This window comes from Prionailurus bengalensis, chromosome D3, assembly GCF_016509475.1.
Source record: "Prionailurus bengalensis isolate Pbe53 chromosome D3, Fcat_Pben_1.1_paternal_pri, whole genome shotgun sequence".
NCBI lineage: Eukaryota > Metazoa > Chordata > Mammalia > Carnivora > Felidae > Prionailurus > Prionailurus bengalensis.
The window spans coordinates 91,496,789-91,518,585 of record NC_057356.1 but is presented as its reverse complement, the minus strand read 5'-3'; positions in this window follow the sequence as shown (position 1 = coordinate 91,518,585).

The window sequence follows — 21,797 nt, the reverse complement described above, 5'->3', positions numbered from 1 at the left end:
AGGCCGGTGGCCAGAGTCCGCCGTGACGCCTTACATCATTTTTTGGTCGAGAAAACCCGTGCCAGCTTGCCCTCAGACGTTCTGGGTGATTCAGTGGTTACACTGGTTACCAGGGCTGGGCGTTCTGTCCCATCAGAGGGTCACAGATTCGGGGTCTTTGTGATACAGATCCTACCTCTCCATTGAAACAGAACTAAAGTCCTTTGGAGAGCCGGAGAGAGCCTTTCCTCCGTTTGGGATGCTGGAACCCTCCGTGCCTCCTACCCTTCCGAGCTCCTTTCTCCGTCCTCTTTCCCGCGGGGTGTTCTGGCTCCAGGAAGGGCAGGCAACTGTGTTTATCTCACACCAGAAGTACCCCTGCTCCACCCGGTTTTCCTGGGGAGTGCAAAGGAGCAATTGTGCGCCGTGTCTGAGGGATCTGAGTCTCAGAGGCACGTCCCGGCCCCGACTGTGGCCACCTCTGTGTGCAGGTGAGCCCGTGGCCGCATGATGGAAGCGTTGGGGGCCGGAGATCTGTCTTCTCGTTATTTCCTTCCCTCCGCTGTAAATCACACTCTCCTGAAGCAGCAGGATCTTTCACACTTACAACCAGCCCATACTTTTAAGCCCGTCTTTTAAACGGATCACCTTGACAGGGCAGATAAACTTTTGGAAGAAATGGTTGCACGCTTATCTGTATATCTCTTTGGGAAAGGGGGTGAAAGTGCTTACATATTTATATGGCAGGCGGGCAAGACATCAGATACGGTGTCAGGGCACAGAGTAACGTCCTTCCAAATGGGGAGTGGGCTCGGGAGGCGTGGGCAAAGGTGTCCCATAAAATCTTGTCTGTCGAAAGTGTTAAATTTCACAAAGTCATATATTTTGTGGGCTAAATCTCTTGGCGGTATGTTCTGATTAAAATTTACCGTCGGGGTCTGGAAGACATTGTTGTGGAATGTTGTGTTTTCTTTTCTGAAGGCTTTAGGGCACCTTGAAGTGACAGTTGTTCAGCGGGACATAAAGCCCCTACGTCAACAGTTAAGCGTGGTTCAACGCTAAGTACAAGTTGATTGGGATTCACTTGGAAGGCAGCTCTGCGATGTTAAAAAACCCTAATAGGTCATTCTAGGCCAAATGTACGTTCACTTTGATGGAGGAGATGTCACCTAGTGACTATGCAGCAGGAGTAGAATAAAACAGAATATATAGTAGCACACGGGGTTTCGCTTCGGCATCTTCGGAATTGGACTGTCGGACATCCTGTCAGTATCTGAGGAGGGCATGACGGGTGAGGGTCGTGCCTCCTGCATTGTCTTGACCGGACTGCTGTCCTCCCCGTGGCCATCGCTGAGCCATTCTGTAGGTCACACCTCGCAGGGGTAGAGAGTGCTCTGGTGGCCTCGAAGCTGTCCCCGAAGGATGTAAAGTACAACCAGAGAGTGGGTCGTGTCCCAGATAATGTGATGCTGTCCCCTCTCCAGGCTCGCCCTCTTCCCAAGAGCGGAGGGATAAAGTCGGAAAGGGATTTAGCTTCTCGCCCTGGACTGGGATTTCAGTATTGCCTGAATTGTGTAAACAGTGACTTCCCTGCAGGTGGGGCCCACAGTCTCATGCTGGCAGACACGGCCTTGCACGGCATGGCCCCAGGCTCCCTTTCCTTTCAGTCCTTGCTGTGGGTTCAGTTGCGTCCCCCAAAGAGACCTGTTGAAGTCCTGACCCCCAGTATCTATGAAATAGAGGCTCTGCTGATGCAATTGATGTGATGTGATTGACATTCAACATTGCATTAATTTTACGTGCACAGCATAATGATTTGATATTCATTGTGAGGCAGTTTATTAATTGCACCTCAATTAAATACCTCAATTATATGCCTCAGTCAAAAAAGTAAAATAAAAGTAAAAAAATCATGAATATATTATATCCCTTAATTACTGTAGATCTTCTTTAACTAGAAGAAAAAAAAAAAAAAAGGAAAGATGTGGTCATCCTTGAGCAGGGGGCTCCTGATCCTGTGACTGGTATCCTTAGGAGAACAGGGGGTTCAGACATTTAGACAGACACAAGGCCCCACCCCCCACCTTCCTCCTCTCTTCCTGCTCTGGCATCACTCCCGTAGAAAGGCCATGCACCCTTCACGCTGCACCCCAACTGCCTGAGCTTAGAAATGGCTGACGAATTTCTCTTTTCTGGAAGTCTGCAGGATACTGAACTTCTCTGGCAGCATCTGTTGTATTCTATTTGCTTGCTTGCTTGTTTACCTTTTCTCTACTAGATGTAAAGCTCTTTGAGGGCAGAGTATATACATTTTCTTTTTTCAGTCGTCTTCGAAGTGTATGGCCAAGCTTGCGTGCAGGAGGCCATCCAAATATTATTAAATCAAAACAAATGGTTTAATTCTAGATTGACAGGCTATTTTGAAATTGCTAATTCCTAAGATTCTTCCAGGATTCATCAAACCTCTGCCCAGTTCCAGGCTCCCTTCTACTTGGCTCGCACCGGGCAGCAGCGGGAATGGACCATCTGGCATGGTCCTGGGATGCGGCACGTGCGGAATTTGTTAAACGTGGGAGTGCATTTATGCTAATATGACTATCATCCCCACCCTCAAAGAGCTCACAGTCTGGGAGGGAGGGAGTAACCAGATGTGCAGTGGGTCAGCAGACCTGGCGCGTGCAGCGATAACCGCCCGCACGGAGTCTTGACGGCCCAGAGCTGGCACTCGGCTTGGCCCCGGGGAATGTCACAAAGCTGAGTCTGGAGCTGAGGTCCCCGAGACCGGGCCGGGGAGGAGATGAGGAGGCGTCACAGGGTGCGGAAGGAAGGGAGGGTGCTGTGGACCCAAGCCTGGGCACTTTCCGATGTGTCTTCTGCCCTAAAACAACATTTTTAATTTCTTGTGTATTTATTTGAGTCGACTGACGTTGGACACGGTTGGGTTGTTGGACACGAGACAGTATTAACAGCACCGAGGGCAGATGATGAACTTGGATCGTTTCGCTAAATACTCACACAGATAAAATATAGGTATAGTTTATAGGGCATTGTGAGGAACGGTTTCAAAATCAAATTCCTATTGACCGCTGCGGAAGATCTACCCACGTTCCTCTTTTAGGCCCACAGTATGAATCAGAGGGACCTCTCCTGGCCGAGAGCAAAATAATCACGATAATGATAGTACGGGTGATAGTGGTAATGCCACAAGTGTTTGAGAAGTACTTGAATGTGCCAGGCATTGGTTTAAGCGCTTTCCGTAAATTATTCCCTTTCATTCACACACGCTTTTAGGCAGGTAGTATTTTAATTTTTGTTTAATTTGATTTTATTCAAATTTAATTAATTAAATTAATTAAATCAAATTAAGCTTTAATTTAATTTATATTAAAAAATTAAATTTTACCATTTTAATTGGCACGCATCTTCAGATAGGTAGTATCCGTGCCCCCATTTCATAGATGAGGAACCTGGGGCAGATGCGCCTTGCCCATGGCCACGCAGCCGTGATTTCCTGCTCCCTGGGGACAAGACTCAGCTGTCCTCAAGGGTCATGGCAGCCGCATGTCAGAGGGAACAGCCCATCTGGGGGCCGATAACCCTGCTTTTGAATTCTGGCTCATGTCTAGGTGTGCAGTTTTGGGCAATTTGCTATAATTTCGGCCTCTGTAACGGGAGGACGGTGCAGGCACCCCCCAGGCTGGTGGGAACGAGGAAGAAGAGAAGGCATATCAGATGCCTGTGGGGGACACTGCTTCCCAGCAGGTGCCCGAAGCACGTCGTTCACAAGTAACCACTCAGAACACAGCTTGGTGTGGGCTCTCGGTCAAGTCTACTTTGAAATCCTTTATAAGACAATGCAGTAAAAAGAATGTAGAGTCTTGGAGCGCCTGGGTGGCTCAGTCGGTTAAGCCTCTGACTTCAGCTCAGGTCATGATCAGGTGGTCTGTGAGTCTAGGCCCTGTGTCGGGCTCTGTGCTGACAGCTCAGAGCCTGGAGACTGCTTTGATTTCTGTGTCTCTGTCTCTCTGTCCCTCCCCCACTCATGCTCTGTCTCTCTCTCTCTGTCAAAAATAAATAAACATTAAAAAAAATGATTAAAAAAAAAAGAAGGTAGAGTCTGGGCACAAAGGCCAAATTCTAGCTTTTGGTTCACTGCAGCCGGGCCACCTAGTTACCTCCGTGTAGCAGGTGCCAAGAGGACTAACCACACTGGGTTGTCTGAATGACTCAGGTGAGTGGGGGAGCCCAACCCCAGGGGGACTCACAGGGACTCTAACTAAATAGCAACTGTTTGTTGCTTTGTGTTTATACCACACCTTTCTGTAGCATCCCTTTGGGGTAAGTGGGGAAGACGCTGGGATTCCCATGGTAGCTGATAACAGACGTTTCCCCCAAATCTCCTCACAGGAAAGGGTGTTTACCCTTTAACTGTGCCGACTGGTTTTCGGAGTTTATTTCTTCAGGGGGCCCCTTATTTTCCTTGGTTTATGGTGCTTGGGGCCTTTGGATGCATAAGTGTGGACACATGTTCACTGGGGGTCCAGGACACGACCATCTGCTGGATCTGAACTGTCTGACCACCAAGGTTCCCCTTCCAGGACCCCCTTCCTTAGTTTACCTTCATGGCCAACTTCCACATGGCATTCACTGGCTCTCATTTTTAATAGTATGGATGTATCTACCATATTTTGGGCAGTTGATTATATAGCATTATTTCTTTCTCTAATGGTTGTTCAGTTAGATGGTTGTTTGGTTTCTCTATTGAGAACGGTCTTTTGCTTCGTGTGTGTGTGTGTGTGTGTGTGTATGTGTGTGTGTGTGTGTATTTTGAGAGAGGGAGAGAGAGAGAGTGCGAGCAGGAGCAGGGGAGAGGGGCAGAGAGAGAGAGAGGGAGAGAGAGAATCTCAAGCAGGCTCAGTGCAGAGCCTGATGTAGGGATTGAACTCACCAACCTTGAGATCATGACCTGAGCCAAAATCAACAGTCAGACGCTTAACTGACTGAGCCCCCCAAGTGCTCCCATCTTTTGCTTTGTTTTATGGACAGGGATGGTGCCCTGTATTTCTGGGGGTTAGCCCACTTTGACCTATAACAGGTTCTTACCGTAAACATTTTTCAGTTACAACCTGGGATGCACACTGGGACTTTGCTCTTGCCCAGTGTGCTGGGCCTTCCCAAGGCGGGTAGAGGTTTCATATGTTTGGATGCTCAGTGAAGTAGGCTGATGAACAAGAATCTAAGAAAGACATTTCACAGTGGAGCCATTTTCACAGAGACCAAAATCAAGCATGCCTTAGCGGCAACGTAGTCAACATTTGAAGAAGTTAGATCCCAGTGAATTCTGGGTCCTCCGAAGCCACTTTTAGGTGAAGACGATGTTGCAAGTGAGCGCCTTGCATGGTGTTGGGGAGAAGGACTTAGCGAGGGGCTGTGCACCTCTCCTCTGAGGCCGGGACACCACAAACCCTGAACTGGCCACAAACCCTTCGCAAAGGTTATTGCTCTCCCCAGTTCCTTAACGTCCTTGCCCGAACCCTTCCAGCCTGGACATCTGCAGTGCAGAGTAGATTTCCTTTACCGATAAAAATACAGCATGCAACCAGGTAGGGAAGTCCTAATAATATGGGTGTGGTCTCTCCCTCTCCCCGCCCGCCTTTCCTCTTGCTTTTTGTGTGGGTTCGGTTAGGCTGGGGAAGTAGCCAGCACCCGGGAGCCTCACGGCAAGACGCTCGTGAGGGGCCCTCCTGGCCCGCTGTGGTCCCTCCCGGTCCTTCCACACAGGGCCTACGTCCCCCGTGCCCAGACCTGTGCGCCCGCCCGGGAGTGGGCTGGCCGCAGGCCACATCTTCCCATTTCCCGGCCACCGGGTGCCTGGGTGGTGGCCCTGCCTGACTGCGGCCCCCGGGCCAGCTTCCTCCACGGGGTTTTGCGGGATCCGTGCTTTAAATGCAACGGGGAGGAAGTGGGAGCAGTTTCTCTTCTTGGAAAACTCCCTTCCCATCCCCCCACGGCACAGCTATCACCCCTCGGTCTCCCTAATGGAGCTTCGGAGGGAGATCAAAGTCTCCCAGATAAGTGTTCTTTAGCACAATGTTCCTGACACTCCGTTCTGTAAACAGGTTTTTTTCTGTTTCTGGGTAAAGGACGTATAAACATGCCGAGTGAGATGGATGGACTGTCACTTGCCTCTTTCGTTTCCTCCTGTCTGACCCCGTGAGTGTGCGGCTCGGGCCCCACCAAACCCGGCCCGGAAGGAAACACACGCACGGAAATGTCAGAGGCGAGGCCCAGTAACGCCACTGCGCCCACCTCCCTTGGCGTTGGAAGGCGGTCTTGGTCCCTTCCTCCGTGGGTCATTTTTGTGAGGTGACGCCCGCATGGGGTCCTTCTGCCCACTGTCCCTCCTGCTGGACCAGGAACGGCGTCCCCGGTGGCCGGCGTCTCTCGGAAAAAGAAAACCCGCAACAAACAGCAACCCAGAACAAAAAGGGGATCGAGGCCTCTGCCGGCTTCTCGCACGGTTTCTCCAGAAACACAGGCTCACCAGCCGCACGCGTCTAAGAGACCAGAGAGCACCGTTTCGCACCTTGAGGATGGGCTTTTCGGCTCTTCCCCCCCTTTTCCGACTAATTGGAAACAGATTCTGATTAGTGCCGGTGACTGAGGATTTTGCCTCCTGGGCGTCTGGGGCTGCAGAGCTCCGGCAGGGGGTCCCTGTGGCACCGGGGCCTGCCCACAACCCTGGCAGCTGCCTCCACGGCTGCCCGAGGGCACGTGCTTTAGATCTGTAACATAGCAGGAAGCTTCCTTGGGCTTGGGTGAAACGGCTGTTTCGGGGACATGGGGCCCGAGGCACGGATGTTGGTTTCCACCTCTGTGTTTGGAGCAGGTGTGCACATGGTGTGATGGGAAGGGTTTCTGGAGGCGACTGGTTTCCTGATCTCCAGCCCCCCACCCCCGCCAAAGCCCTGTTTGTCCCGGTCCCCGCCCGCTCCACAGCCTTGTGTACTTTGTCAATCCTGGGCCGGTCATTTGCTCCCTGGAAGTGGAAGACGTAGCGGGAGCTCCTGTTAGGGAAAGGGGTGGAGGAGGGGGCTTACTGAACCCCCGCGGATGGGCCCACACCCGCGCAGTCTCTTCCGGGACGCCCACCCCCTTCTCTGCCCTGACAGTTTTGTGTCTCGGCCGTGGGCCATCTGCGGCCGCCGAGACAGGATCGGCTGCTGGGGGAGATGGACTGGACCCGACACCCGTCAGCCCTTCAGCCTTCACCCCACGACAGTGCCCTGGTTTTCTTGAGTTTCCTTCATCCTGAGGGCTTAGAAAGAGATGCTTCCAGCGGGGCGCTTGGCTCTTCCGCCTGCTAACCGGCGAGAGGCCCTGATGTTCGTGTGGCCTGCACGGCCCTTTTGAGGGGCCGCGTCCTACCCCACGTGGGCCCGAAATCCCTCAGTGACACACACCCCCTTCCTCACTTCGACGTGTGTCCTGTGGCCCAGCCACCGGGCTGGAAGCAGAAGAGCCTCTCTCTGCCTGCCGGCACGCAGGTTTTTCAGATGCTTCAAACTTGTTTCTGCTTCCTCTAGACCCGGGCACTTGATTTGTGCAAGATCTGATCCACTCACTCCTGTGCGGAAGGCCTGGTTCTGCTATTTTGCATGAAAATTTTTCATTCAAAAAAAAAAAAATCCAAAGAGCAAAGCTGCTGAGTGAGCAAAGGGCCGATCGGCCTCTCCGCGCTGGGCCTCCCTGCAGACCGGCTCGCGGCCCTAAGAAAAATGAGTCGCTGGTCTCAGCTCAGTCCCTAATGAACAGTAGTAGATCACATCACAGAAACTGGACACACATAATTTGGCATCATTGACAGCAGCCTCCTCACCAAAGCTCAGTGCTTTCATGGCTGAACTAATGTGAAGCTTGGAAGTATCTTTGACCTTACGGAGCCGGCGGTGGGGGCGGTGGCTGGCGGAGGAGGGCGGGACCCTGGGCTGCTTGTGTCTGGGGCCCGCAGGGGTGGGGGTCCCCCGGGGGACGGAGCCCTGGCCCCCTGGCGCATCTGGGGAGGGCAGGCCTTCCATGGCCAGCACCCCAAAGGGTCCCCTCCCCGCGGACCGGGCCACTGGGACAAACGATCATAAATCAGGGCCGTCCTGATGAAACCAGGCATGGACGGCGAGTGCGTTAATTGTGGCACCGATACACTCATTTTTTGCGATGCCTTTCAAACACCAGTTGTGATGGGAAACAGCTGTTAGATCCGGGGGAAAAAAAATAAAAGGCAAGGAAGAAAAGAGGAGAGCTCGGAATTGGAAATCATAATAATGTCTGTCTTCGCCCTCCCCCTCCACAAAGGCTGGGAGCCCTCCCATTCTCCCCGAGACAATCGCGCGCCGCGGGGGGCCGGAGGAGGCGCGCACAGCAAGTTCAAGTGCAGGGGGAGAGGACGGGGCAGAAGAAAGGATCCCTTCTCTTCATGTGGGGGAAATGGCATGTTTAAAATAGGTTAGGGATTCAGGTTAAAAGCGGGAGAAGCCACACAGAATAGGAGCAGAGACGCAGTAAATGGTGCAGACGAGACAGCGCGTTCGGGGAGCGGGGCTTGTCGGGGATCTTCATTGGAGGAGGCGATAACCTGGATAATTAGAGTGTTTTGAACGTTTCAGATGCGACCGCGGAGGAATCGCTGGCATTTGCCCCTGAGTCTGGCCGACTTCTGTGCCGGCCCCGGGGCTGGTCGGGGTGGGTCTGGCAGCGTCGGGGAGGACGGGCCCCCCCTTCCTCTTGTTCCCTGTCCTAGCCCTCCTTCCCCAGGACCAGGCCGTATGGTCCACGCCTCACGAGAGGGGAGAGCTCAGAGCCAGCCAGAGAAGTCCTCCTCTCCCGGCGTTTCCTGGACGCCGGCTTGTTCTCCAGAAATGTTTATTTACGTCATCTAACAAGACGGTTTTTCAATCTATAACGCCTGTGTCATTACGTAATGGGTCTCGCATGGTGTTGCCCATCATGGAGAAACAGACAGTCCTCTGCCAACCCGTGCCTGCACACAGGCGGCTTCCCAGGCTCCCGGGGCAGGGGGGGGCTGTGCCCGAGACCCCCACCTCCACAGAGCCTCTTAGGTTGTCTCTGCTTCTCGGGGTCCTTGAACTCCGTGGGCCTCAGGATGGCTGGAGACCCTTTGTTCAGCCTGGGGCAAGTGGTTTTAAGAGTTCCCCTGCCCCCTTTCTTATTCCAGCAGGATGCCTGCGACTTGATCCCTTCCTTTCCGATCTAACACAAGGAACACCAACCAGAGTGTTAAGGGTGTACAGGTAAGTGAGACCACAGATGAGCTCCCTTGTGGCTCCCTGTTTGTGGGCACTGAGGTTCCTGTCCCCACTCCCACTTGCTCAAGAGGGACCAGGCCCTTGGAGATCCCGCTCCGCCCCTGTCTGTGGGGTCAGGGTTCACAGGGGGCTTCTAGAGTTTTCTGGATCCGAGCTGTGGCAGGTGTGGGGTATACATGTGGGAGTGCCTTCTCCCACCTTATGACGCTCTGTGCCCCTCCCCTTGCTCCAACCAGCCCCTACGGAATGCCCAGAATTGCAGAAACAGGGCTGGTTTTCTGTCCTCCTGACCAGGGATGCGCCCCGATGGTGACCCGTGAAGACATCGTTCCCCATCAGGTTGGAGAGCGGGCCGTTCCGGCCACCTGTCTGCCTGGGAGGCTTCATCCCAAATGGGCACAACAGAGGGTAGGAAGGAAGACGCTTGCTTTTGCTTTATTTATTTTTTTTTTAATTTTTATTAAAAAAAAATTTTTTTTTCAACATTTATTTATTTTTGGGACAGAGAGAGACAGAGCATGAACAGGGGAGGGGCAGAGAGAGAGGGAGACACAGAATCAGAAACAGGCTCCAGGCTCTGAGCCATCAGCCCAGAGCCTGACACGGGGCTCGAACTCACGGGCCGCGAGATCGTGACCTGGCTGAAGTCAGACGCTTAACCGACTGCGCCACCCAGGCGCCCCTGCTTTTGCTTTTTTAGAACTCTCCCGGCTTTCCGCAGGGACTAGCCCCTCAGCAGGCCGTGACAGCCCTTAATAGACTTCTAGATGTGAGCACAGGAGGAAAATCCAGATTCTTTATTCTAAGATCTCCAATGTGTTCCTGCTTTTTAAATTCCTTAAATTTTTTTTTTTAAAGTTTATTTATTTATTTTGAGATTGAGAGAGAGAGTGTGAGCAGGGGAGGGGCAGAGAGAGGGAGAGAGAATCCCAAGCAGGCTCCGCACCGTCAGCACAGAGCCTGACGCGGGGCTCGAACTCACGAACTGTGAGATCATGACCTGAGCCGAAACCACGAGCTGGACGCTTAACCAACTGAACCACCCAGGCGCCCCTTAAATTTCTTTTAAACAAGCGTCCTGGCCTTCTGCGGCTGTGGTTCACAAGCCCCCCTCTACCCTCGTAGGCCCCGAGAAGAAGATCGTGTCAGCCTTGCTTACGGCGGGCTCTGGGGCGCCCTGCCTGTCCTGCTGGGTCGGGGCGGGCGCTGTGCCACGGGAGGGGCTGCTCACATGCATTTCTCCGTTCCGGTTTCAGTTTCCCTGGCTCTCAAATTGCCCCTCCGTGCCTGAAATACAACGACTCATAAAATTGAGAAAAAATCGTGGGATCTGAGCAGAACTTGTGGGAAGGAGGTAGCCGCTCCGACTTCTGCAAGCTGAGGTCAAAGTTGAGGGCGTGCTTGGGATGGATGTCCTCACGGTCAGAAACCGGGGTGGGCCCCAGGGTAGCCCAGAAGGTACTCTGCTGAGGGGCGTCGGCATGAACTTCGTATTATGCACATTGCTGCCCCTGTCATTAGTGGGGTGTTAGAAACATGACTTAGGGGCCGTGCAGACGCATTTGCGACACCCTCAAGGGGGCACAGGCTGTGGAGAGCACCTTGGGCACAGAACCCCCTCCCCGGGTGGGTCATGGGGAACTGCCTTCAGCATCCCCCCTGCCCTGTGCTTCCTCTGGGTCTGTGACTCCTTTATTCTGCTGTCGGGGAAAGAACCCACGTGGTCACTTTGCCAAACACTCAGACGCTTGTTGGTGACCGAGGGTTCGATTTCCTTACATGCGGGCTAGACCACAACTCGAGTAAACATCAGGAAAGAAGGTGGGGGCCTTAAAAATATTAATTCTTATGGAGTTATTTCAAGTACCGGACTTCCAGTTTCCACCCCCTTCTTTCGAAGCGAAATAGCAGTGGGGTTCTGTGTTGTGTTGTAAACAGGCGAGCAAGTGTCCCTCTTGAACCTGGACGCCGGTCGGGAGCGGCTTCTGCGGGCCCACGTTTACGCTTGTGATGGGTGCCGGGCAGGCAGCTGCACTGAGAATTTCTGCTCCGGCCCCTCCGTGACCTCAACCTGCCCGGCCAGCCGGCCACCTCAGCCGGGGGCGGGGCGGGGGGGGTGTTGCTCTTACAGGGATCCCCTTGGCAAGAAGCAGCAGCCTCAGCACGAGAGGTTTCCACACTCGCGGGGTGGGTGTGTGCGCGCAAGTATTTTTTTTTTCAACACGCGGCCGCTTGGCAGACCGGACCACGAAAATAGCCCTGTTAGCAAGCACTGTGCCTGCAGATAGAACTTCCTATTCAAATCAGGGCAAGAGGCAGAGGGATCATGAGGCGAAATGAGCCGTGTGTGTGTGTGTGTGTGTGTGTGTGTGTGTGTGTTTCCTGAATAAATGAATCAGAGATGCGGCGGGGCTGGCCCTCCTCTGTCCCGGGTCTCTGGATCATTTCAGAGGGTTAATGCAGCAGAGGCGGAGGGGAGGCCGGAGAGGGTTCCCAGCTGATCTGCCGGGCGCTGCGTGCGTTAACCCCCTCCTGCCCGAGCCGCCAGCCGTGGCCGGGCGCTGGTGGGCACCAGGAAGGGGTGGGATTCCCTCACGAGACGCATAATATACATTCTGCTCCGCGGTGGCCGCCAAGCTGTATCACTGCCCGTGTGACACGGCCATCTTCTCCCGGGAGCCACTGGAGACCTCAGGGTGCGGAGCCAGCTCTCTGGGATGATCGCAGATGAATTCTCCGCAGAGGGAGGCAGATGACCCGTGGAGATCTGTCATGCGTGGCTCTTTGAAGTTTTCTCCTGCTTTCTCGCACGGCGCCGGGAAGCCAAGCTTTGCCACGTCCTCTTGCGCACACACGCGATGTTCTGCGGTGGTTGTCAGATGCTTGCGACGTGGAAAGAGATGGAATTTTCCCGACAGAGTCCCACTGGAGATTCCCTAGGAATTTGCACTTCTTACCTGTCTGTCCGTTTATCTGACTGGATATAAACTAAAAAGCCCACTCCTTGAAGCTCCTTTCTTGCTGTGCCTTCCATCTGGCACATTAGCCCCGAACTATCAGTTGCCACAATTATAGAGTGAAATAACACAGTATACAAAGGTGTGTGTTTACTATTTCCCAGGGCAAAGACGAAAGTTTTATGGTGCTAATTTCACTTTCCCTATTCTTTTTTTTTTTTTTTCTTCTCTAACTTGAAGGATCACTGGCCTCTCTAGTAGCTACGTTTTGCTGACCGTATGTTTTGAAACTCTCATTTCAAAAGCACTTTCTCCCTAGCTTCACAAATGTACCAACCATTTGCTGCAAGCCAGAAGGCTGCACACCTGATGACACCGAGCCCCCGTCTCCTGCGGGTCACAGCAGCCTGTGTGTTTGTGCAGAGCCTGATTTCTAGAATAGATTCCATCTCTGGTGATAGGGAAGCCACGCAGAATTGCTAAGTTTGTGCGATATTAGGAGGCAGAATAATGAACAGCTTCATCGTTGTCTCAAACCTGCTGGTCTATGTGCGTGTGTGAGGATGGCCTCACTCAGACCCATCACCGGCCCCGGACGACACCCGAGAGCCCGGACCCTATGCGGCCTCAAAGTAGCTCATGTTATTTTTATCAAATGTGCAGATAACTAAGAGGCTACTCTGGCAAAATATCCCAGTGTCCATTTGTGTTTCAAATGTGAGAAGGGCTCAGGCAGGTGGAGAAACATGAAATAAGCAGGTGGGACAATTCAAGAAAGATCTCATTTGATTTCCCCCAAAGCTCAAACTAGAGAAGCCGCTCTGCATCTGTGCCAACCTCCCGGAAGCTGGTAAATCCACACAGTCCCTGAGACATCTTTCCACACAGAGACAAATCTGCTCCATCCTTTCTTTCTTTCTTTCTTTCTTTCTTTCTTTCTTTCTTTCTTTCTTTCTGGAATTTTTAAAGCAAGTGGCCATTTTCTTATCCACGTTTCAAATGTCCAACCTCTTCATAAATAAAAGGAAATAGAATTCTGAAGGTACACAGGGAAACTGCAGTGGGAGTGTCCAATTTCAAGCGGTGGCTTCTTGGGCAGGAACAAGGGTAATTTGACCACGGCTTCAATTCCTGAGGCATTTTTAGCACATGCATTTGGTACACATACATGGCAGCTAGACTGACAAGACAGACCCCTGATTGCTCCTAAGGGTCAATAAAACACACACCATGAAGGATTTACACAACAGACAGTAATGGCTTCTTTGGAACTGTTATGGTCTATTGGGTCAATAATAATCCACTTTTTAAAGAGTGCCAAAATATGAATTTACACAGCAGACTGTAATGGCTCCTGATCTATCAGGTAAATTATATGAATTCTTGGAATTCATATACGTGCCATAGCGCACGGATACCTATCACAATGTGCTGTTGTGTGAAGCATTCCATGTAGACTGATACACAGGTTCTTTCCCAATTGCTGATAAAAATGATGTATTGCCACTCAGGAAATGGGAATATTTGTTGATGTTCGGAAGTTTAATGCCACAATTTATATTTCACATTTAATTCACTGTATTTTGATAAAGATTCTATATTACTTACATCAACATAAACTCTGTTTCCCCCCAAATGGAGTTATTTGCAATTCAAACTATGTTTAAAATACCCTGATCACATGATTTCGGGGTGGGCTGCCACATAATATTTAATTTGCGACACGTTTACCGGCGAGGGTCTATTCTATGTATTCACAGTTTCTATTTTCTTCCGTGACACGAAAATAGACATTCTCAAGTACAGCGTGCTGCAGCTTCACTTAACAAAGATGCTCGGATCTTTCCAGCAGGTGGAGGCAGACCGCAAGAAGCCCTACAAGAAAGAGCCCAAAATATTTTTTCCCCCAGCGAGCCCTGACATTTAGGGGAAAACAAAATATCTACAAAAGAGGGAAATTAAATGAACGGTGTCCAACAGGAATGGTGCTGTGACATAGTTTCACCTAATAAAGAATCTGGAGCAAAGATATTTCAGAGCCCCTCCTTCCTATAAACATTCTTCTCTCCTGGCTTTCGTTCTGTTCCCGTTGGAAATTTTTCCAGAAGAAAAGCCTGGTGAATTATTTAATAAATAAAATCCTTTAAGGCAACCACGGTCAAAGATATCGCCTCAAATTCCCTTCAAATACAGCAAGAAGTGTGCCACCGGCAGCTGGGGGGATGCGCGTGTAGATGACAGACTGGTGACACGCACGCTTGTGCACCCGCCCTCGTGCACACGGGCTCACGATGAGGAACTCCAGGCTCACTGTTACCTTGCTTCACTCACTGCCGGTGTGGATGTTCTATTCTTTTGGCTAAAACAGTGATCTCTCTGGCTGTTTTGTGTCTGTGTGTATGTTCCTGCCTGTGCATTAAAGCAGTAAAAAAGAATTTAAAGTGCAGACTAGAAATTCTCTGCCTGTCAATTGGGCTTTTCTTGAGGTAGAGGGATTGCTTTCAAAGACCGCTTAACGCGTGTCATCCGTTATGGACAAACGACATGGCCGAAAAATGTATGTGCACTTGATTAGAATGGTCGACCTGGAAGGACCTGGATGTTTCTGGGTCCATAGGAAGATAACAGAACACAGCAAGTTATAGGTCTCACCTTCCTTAGCACAGAACTGAGGGCAGGTGACAACATAGAGATGCCTTGGTCCCCACCCCCCACTCTTTCCCGTGTCTATTTCCTGCAAATATCTACCACCTGCAATATTGACTAGTTTATCAGGAAGCAGGCGTCTCTATCAGTCTATCTTGAATCGTCATCCAACAGAAGATTAAAAGCTGCCTGCCTCCTTGTTGTGATTTTCGGTGTTCGTGTCACAAAGTTTTCAATCAAATTTCAGCGGTGTGCATTTCGCTTACAGAACCCCGAGCACTTATCTTCCCAAAGCAGGGGATTTAGACCACGTTTACCTTGCATAGTTTCAAGATATCTCCCTGCAAACCTGTCCACATTTAGGGTGTCAGATGCTTCCCCAATCTGGCTGTCTCTCTCTCTCTCTTTCTCACCCTCTCTCATCCCTTCACAACGAGGCTTTTGGCTGCACCATGACCAATAAAAAGTATGAATAACAGACAAGTGCCAATATTCCAAGGAGTTATTCTTGTGCAGTGACCTTGTGTTGTGAGTTTTCAAGACAAACCGCAACTGTGGAAGGCATTGTTCTAAATGGCCTGCTCACCAACAGCCTTCAGGAGGCCCCGGTCACCGTGGTTTTCCGCTCATGCACCGAGTGGAACAGAAGGGGAAACGTCAGCTGTGATCTTCTGGCCGCGCCGTCGCCCGTGAGGGAGCTGTGGTCTGGGAGGGATCCTAAGACGTAAACGCTGGAACTGAGCACAAACAAATCGACACCAAACCAATATTTATCTGCCATTGAACCTACTTGATGCTTTGAGTTCCCAATAAATAGACTGGGAGGATGGATAAGCAGCATCCAGAGACGCCTGCAGGGAGGTTTGTACACAGTGAAGCCAGTGTGCGCTGGGGAGACGTGCTTCCTGCTGTGCTCGGGCACAATCGCGCGATGGAGACCGTCTACACTCAGCCCGCCCCTACTGGTGTTTTTCATTAAATACTGACTAGTGACACCTAGCCTGTGCATGGGGTACAGGGTGGGTTTGCGCGTGGCTGGGGGCGTGTGCAGAGGAACCGAGATCCCTAAACGAAACACCTTGTTCGAGAACGCACTGGGAACGTCCGCCGTGGGATATGCTACTTTTCAGCTCCCGACGTTGTCTTTCTGCACACGTGTGATTCTCATTCAATGTTTTATAGGCACGTGTGCAGGGGCACTCACTGCTGAAAAGCCAAATGGCATCCTCTGCCAACCCTTTGGAATTTTAAAAACCTAAACGATGGCTCACACATGTGACAGTGGATCCCGAGTAGAGGCCAAAGGCCTAACGCCATTGCTCTGTGGGTGACTTGGAAACCAGGCCAAGGTTTTATGTGTTGCCTGTGGCCTGCTGTTAGCCTACCACTGCTCTTACCCCTTGGAAATTGGCTCTGTTATCTCACCGGGGCTGGGGGCACGCCAAAGCGCTCACAACTCACTCAAAGCACGTGGATCATGGGTTGGAGATGAGGCTGAAACTTTTGCTCTCTCGTTGGTTCCTTCTGGTAAAACCAAACCTTAGGGTTCCAGCAGGAGGGAAACACACTCGAAAAGAGGCTTCGCTGACGAGTGGGGCCATCGATGCAGGGTTATTATGCTTTGCTGAGTACACGTTAGGGACCCCATTTTTTTCTTCTACTAGTATAGGTAGAGCTTGAGATTGGGAGAGCCCATCCATGCCTGGACCTTGAGTGTACTGGGCCTGAGCTAGGACTGTTTTTGGCAACGTGATACATAATGTCATCAGGGCAAGTGTGACATCAGCTAAAGATCAACCTTCCTGTCATGTTTTTTTTTTTTTTTAAATTTTTTAATGCTCATTCATTTTTGAGAGAGAGAGAGAGAAACAGAGAGAGCATGAGCAAAGGAGGAATGGAGAGAGAGAGACACACACACAGAATCCAAAGCAGGCTCCAGGCTCCGAGCTGTCAGCACAGAACCCAACGTGGGGCTCGAACTCACAAACCGCTAGATCATGACCTGAGCTGAAGTCGGACACTTAACTGGCTGAGCCACCCAGGCGCCCCTGAAAACACAGGTTTGGCACAAGATTCCTAGGTGCTTTCCGAAACCCCAAACCCATCGCCGACACATATGATCTCACTGGAATTAGGTTGCCTGACCCATGATACTCAGTGACTTAGACACTGTTTTTAATATCCACCACTCACAAAAGCCCAGCACTTAAATTCATCTTTATCCCTTTGCTGTTTATGGCCAACTTTGGGAACTCTGAACCATTTAGAGTCCCCACAAAAATATCATTAATTCCATCAAGTTTACACCCATTAAAATTATCGGAGGTGTGAGGAATTAACAGCTCAGTAGAACAAACAGACCCATATGGGGTTACAGGCAAAGTGAAGTAAAATTTCCCATGCGCATTCTCCTTGTGAGTGTTAATACTTTAAACTCCAGAAAATGCCACTATTGGAGCCTGGGGAAGAAACTGAGGGTGGAACGATCTTTGAAGAATGGATTTACCTCTCACTTCTGGTTTCTTTGCAGTGTTTCTTCTCTCTAAATTGCAGAGGCTCTCATATTAACTTGTCTGCAAGAGGTAAATATCTTTACACAGTCTCTAAATTGCATAAAAGGGGTCCTGTTACTAGGAACAGGGTGGTGGTAAATGGTAGGTCTCTGCATCACACTGCATTTCTAAACCAGATGCAGAAATCAATATTTATTGAATTGATTTGAATATAGATTTAACAGTTTTTCTACCTGCATGGTATATAGCTAGGGAGATCTCTTGCGGTTGGGGGGTGGGGGGGGTGCGGTGTGTGTGTGTAATATTTTGTTTTGGAAGGCTGCTGTAAAATTTGTTCACTTAATAGGCTTTCACGTGCTAATAACTGGAGATTTGAAAATCGTAACATACCGTCCCTGCCCTGTAGGATCTCACAGGCTAAATTTTGGGAGTGGCGAGGATAGGCGATTGGCATGAACACAGGAACGAGCTAACTGAATGACGTGTCATAGTTTAAGGTGTTTGGTGAAATGGATGCCTGAAAAGTCAATAATTATTAGTTTTATCTGGAGGAGCTAATAGAACAAACGGCATTTGGCTAGCATCTTGTGGGATGAGTTGAAGCGTTGGCCGTGGATGAGAAGAAAGGGGAAATTAGGCATTTTAGACAGAAGGGCCCTTGCTTCAAATTTGTGAAACGTGAGTTTTTGCCCTGGCGAACTGAACTATTTCCTCCATTTCACCCTGGTGAGAACAATTTTGTTATGTTTGCTCTACGTTTTTCTCCATCAGCAAACCAGAGAGGCTTCCTGGCCAGCACACGCAGGGGCACCGTCTTTCGAGACTTTTCTGGAAAAGCCAGGCCACCCTGTCCTATTCCACAGCGACAGCGTGTGACACAATGCTACCCGGTGGAGGCCTAAGCATTCCATTAACTGCTCGTGGTCCACACATGGATGGTTTAGGTTAGCTGTTTCTTGGACCAAAATGACGCGGATTAAAAAATACAGCAAAGCCTCAAGGATTTAGAAATTCATGTTACAAATTACAAACAGTAGCATGTGGAGTCACTAAGAACTGTGTTCTCTACACTGTCTTTTGTGATATGATGGTTGGAAGTAAAAAAAAAAAAAAAAAACCCTGAAGTTTTATACCCTTCTCCCCATTCATTAGATTTGGTGCCTTAAACACCACATGCAGCATCTCCGAGTTTGGGTTTTCTGCCTGTAAATTTAAGCCAATAATAAACTAATCATACTGGAGTTTGCCGTGCCGTATGTGGTAGGAGGTATGTGAAAACACTTCAAAAACAATATTATCGTTAACGTTATCACATCAATAATGACTATTATTATTTGAAATTTCAGGAATGTCAATCCAGAAGTATTTCTTTTTTTTTTTTAGTTTTTTTAATGTTTATTTATTTTTGAGAGAGAGAGAGCGTGAACAGGGGAGGAGCAGAGAGAGGGAGACACAGAATCGGAAGCAGACTCCGGGCTCCAAGCTGTCAGCACAGAGCCTGACGCAGGGCTCGAACTCACGGATCACGAGATCATGACCTGAGTCGAAGTCGGACGCTTAACCGACTGAGCCGCCCAGGCGCCCTAATCCAGAAGTATTTCTTAACTGAACCTGCCAAAACATGGGAGACTTCCTTTTCTATCAAAGTTCTCTAGATTTGACTTACTTTATAAAAGTTATCCATTCACCCAAGTTTGAATGCAGCTACGGAGAAAATGGAGACAGACTGTAAAATCACATATGCATATTTTAGACTTTTAAATTTGCAGGGTGTTAGGTTTCGGATTTATCTCTCCAAAGCGGCCTATGGGGATGAGATATTTAGATATGAAAAATAACCTGCACTCTTTAGGATGTTTGGTGTAACCACACTAATTCCCTACCCAGTTGATCGGGATGCAATGATTTCAGGAAAATGTCAGAGCAGGTGTATGGAAAAGACATTACGGTGTCAAAATGAGATGATACAATGTTAATTTGTCTGCAGAAAGTCCGTGCCTCTGCCAAGACGAAACCAAACCCTGTGTCCAGCCATGTTGAATCTTGGCACTCCCGTGCCCAGAGACCTTGAGTGGAAGACCCCGCACGCCGGGCGATGTGACAACCCACAGGGAACAAGATTTATCTCCCTCTTCCTGCCTTGGGGCTGAACATAAAGAAGGCAACACTGTTTGAGGAATTAGAGTATTGTAGGAAGGAGCCCAGCCCTCCAGCATTTCCCTAATGCACAGTGTAAGGCAAGCACAAGGAATACCCAAGCCGGGGAGGGAGGGGAGGGGAGGGCGGAGGGAGGTCCCTTTCTTGCAGCCAGTATGGATTAGGGTTTAAGAGTCTGAGGGTCCCGCCTCTCGGTAAATTGGTGTGTTTTTGTGGTGTGAAATGTTCTTGAGTGTTAAAATGTGCTCAACACCTAAGTGACATCTGGGAGTCTGAGTTTGCAGAACAAAGGTGAGCATTAATCCCAGTTTGGATGTTAATTTGGCCTCAATAAAGCATTCCAGTAAAACTAACATTTGAACAGAACCCAGAATTCAAGAAGCAGCCAAGGATATGAAAGGAAAATAATGATTCTAAGTGCTTTGAAATCTATAGCAGTTTGTTTAAAAAAAAAGGGGGGGGGCTTTTTCCCTTCCTACCCTTAGATTTTTCACAGCCCTGTTCCCACGTCATCATTTAATATGGCTTGTCTGGAGTTGACCAGCAGTCTTAAAGAATGTCAAGTCTTCACTTTCCATTCAAGAAATAAGGCCCTCCCAGGACCTCCTAAACATTTCTGTTTTCCATCGAACGAGAATTACCATCTGCTATAATGGGACAAGGGCCTGGCTGGTTTAGGAGACCCGGGTTGACGTGCTGGCTTCGACAGAGACTGACACAAGAAGTCCCTCCTGCGGACCTTGGCCTTTCATCTGTAGATTTGGGGCAGATTGGCTGTTGGTTTAGATGACCCCGAAGGATGTCTTCTACGATGTTCCTCAGTTTTACAGGACTCTTCCAAGGCCAGGCATCCACCCGTAACGGGTAAGTGGAGATGTAATCAGTGAATCTTTGAGAAGAAAGCACAGCCAGATTACTAATGCAAAGAAAGATATTAATGCGGAGAAAAGGGTGTTTGTGGAGCTTGTTCCCGATTGTCAGGAAGTGGGCCAAATGTGCTTCTCAGTCCTGGGCTTCCGTTTGGGGAGGGGTGGTCACTAAGTGGACTCCCAGGCCTGTTTTCATGTGCTGTAGGCACGGCACGCACAGGGTCAGAACATTCGTGTTTCCGTCCAGCACTGTGGGTATCCAATTTCCCTATTTACCTGTAGCGTGTTTTCTGGGGGGAGGTATTTCTCATCTATGTTTTGAGACATATTTATTCTGGCACCGTCCTATATCTCACCGTCTTCCTCCAGTCTGAGTTTTAAATGTGCTCTCAGGAGACTTGGATCCAATGGGTTTCCGTCTTATGGTCTCATTCCCTCTCCCTTCCTCCGCAGGTGGAGAGAGTTGATGTGGTGGAGAAATGCCTTTCAATATTTTTAAGTGCAATATTAACTCACGTCGGATATAACAAGTAACAGTGCAATGAACTGAAGTCAGGAACAGCAAAGCCATTAAGAAAATGTGCCATTAGGGAAAGGCCTCGCGTTTCCTATGGAAGAGATTCACCAGGTACCTACTGCACACATGCAAGGAAATGATTAAAATGTTTATGGCCCTTCTAATTTTGCTCCTTTTAGGAAGCAGAGACTTTTGGAGCCAAAAACATTTCCTTAATTCACTTTATTGGTAATGAGATCTAGGTTTTTCATTTTGATGTGATGGAATCTCAATTCAAATATACGTACGTAGTATGTGCACATAAGTATAATCTAAGAGAGAACCTTCGGAGGGAGCCATCCGCCTCATATAATGTTGGTTCTGTTTTCTCCATTCCGTTTTTTTTTTTTTTTTTTTTTTTTTGTTTCGTTTTGGGGCTATATGAAAGCGAAAGCTTTAGTTTCTGTTCAAACCCGAAAAGCACACACCAAATGTTTCCTTATTTATTTTTATGATGTCAGAGGAGAGGGTGCTTTGCCTGTTTTCTTTTTATTTTTTTCCTGGAATTTGACATAAGCAGCAGTCTACGATTGATGGGTATTTGTTATTGTCAATAAGGAAGTGCTCAACTTGTGGGTTATCTGCCAACAGAGGCAGCCTCCTGGGTGTCACCACAGTAGGAAGACTTGCTAAACGGTGATGGGAAACATGGTCATTTGGAGGGTGTGGGTGGGATGAGAAGGGACGTGGTGTTTGCTGAAGTAAGCCCTCCGTCGCCGGACTCTACCCTTCCAGCGGAAGTGCCCTGTGGCCCGGGGCACAGAGACCTGGACGCTGGTCTACAGGGAATGATGATC